At 43.0% G+C, this 1,448-nt stretch overlaps 1 pseudogene; it reads right to left on the bottom strand.

Moving 5' to 3' along the window:
* The window catches only part of LOC102486490 (tRNA:m(4)X modification enzyme TRM13 homolog), a 37,752-nt pseudogene extending 37,062 nt beyond the window's left edge, over window positions 1–690 (bottom strand).
* Window positions 691–1,448: the final 758 nt, after the last annotated feature.

The raw sequence follows: 1,448 nt of genomic DNA, 5'->3' as shown, positions 1-1,448 counted from the left end.
CACGATGCCACCTGCCGGTCTTTAAGTGAAGAATTCAAACCTTCACTAGCTTTTTTCAACTTCTCAAATAAATTTTAGAACTGCTCTTCAGATAGAGAAGAAAAGGGTACTAACTGTTCCGATATTTCTGTTTCATCTTTTCAGCCTGACTTAATATCTTGAATAGAGAAATCAGGTTTTGGCTTCTCTCTTTTTTTTTTGGAGAGATTTTCACTGTAGGGCGCGTGCGCTCGCCAGACAGACAGAGAGAGACATAGAGACAGAAAGCAAGAAATCACTCCCCAGGGGGGATGGTCACGCCGCAATCCCTTCTCCTCCATTCTCCTCTTGGGATCTTGGGCACGCTCGCACACGCGCCCGGCATGAGTTTAAGCCACCGGGTCCGGGACTCAAACAATGGTCGACTACGTGGGAGTCCAGCAACATAGCCATTACGCTAACTGCTGGTTCCCTTGGTTTCTCTCTTGAGTGACATTTTTTCAAATGCTTTGTCAGTTGATCTTCATATACCACGTGTCTTGAATCTAAAGGACACAGGGTTCTTTTCCGAGAATTTTCTTCCTCTCCTGCTCCAGCATGTTCACCACAGAACCTTTTTCCTGCAGCCAGCACCATCCTGCAGAACCGCCTTTTCTTTTCCACGTAGTAATTGCATCTATTTTCAGCTGGAATACCAGTCGCCTGCGGCATCCGTGCAAAAGCTACCATAACTCTGGGCTGCTTCAGGTGACTAGTATAGGGTTGGGACACGAGGAAAAGTTGTCAGGTTTTTTCAGGTTCCTTCCCCTTAACAAACATCTGAATAGTTTGTTTCCATTCTTTAGTGTCAACATGATGTATCTATTTACCTAAACTTCTCTGGTTTTTCTTAACATAAGAAGAGAATTTTAAAAACTGCTTCTTTTTCTCAATTTTTTAAAAAAATATTTAACTTTATCCATGTATTTATTTATTTATTTTAATTTGACCATAGAGGGATAGAGTGTGAGAGAGAGAGAAGGCAAGAGAGAAGGCAAGTGAGAAAACAATCTGCCAGGTCTAGACCCGAACCACTGTTAGCCATGTGGGAGTCCAGTGCCTTTAACCACCATGACACCTGCTGACGCCATCTTTTTCTCAATTTTAAGACCATATTGGTAATGATGAATATTGATTATTTTTCTCTCTTTATTTACATTTTTGCTAGAGGGTGCATGTGCTCACCAGGAAGAGACAGAGAGAGATAGAGAGAGAGAGAGAGAGAAAAAGTATCCCCCTCTCCCATGTGGGATTGTCTCGCCATAGTCCATTCTCTTTCATTGTCCTTACAGATTTGGAGCATTCACCAGACACATCCAATGTGTTTCTCAAGCCACTGATTCCTGGTCTCAAACTATGCAGTGGGCCATGTGGGATCCAGTCGCCTTAGCCACCATACCACCAGCTGTCCCTTTTATCTCTTAAAAAAC

The sequence above is a fragment of the Tupaia chinensis genome, unplaced genomic scaffold (genome assembly GCF_000334495.1).
Source record: "Tupaia chinensis unplaced genomic scaffold, TupChi_1.0 Scaffold000005_2, whole genome shotgun sequence".
Lineage (NCBI taxonomy): Eukaryota > Metazoa > Chordata > Mammalia > Scandentia > Tupaiidae > Tupaia > Tupaia belangeri.
This window is presented reverse-complemented; position numbering and strand designations above follow the sequence as displayed.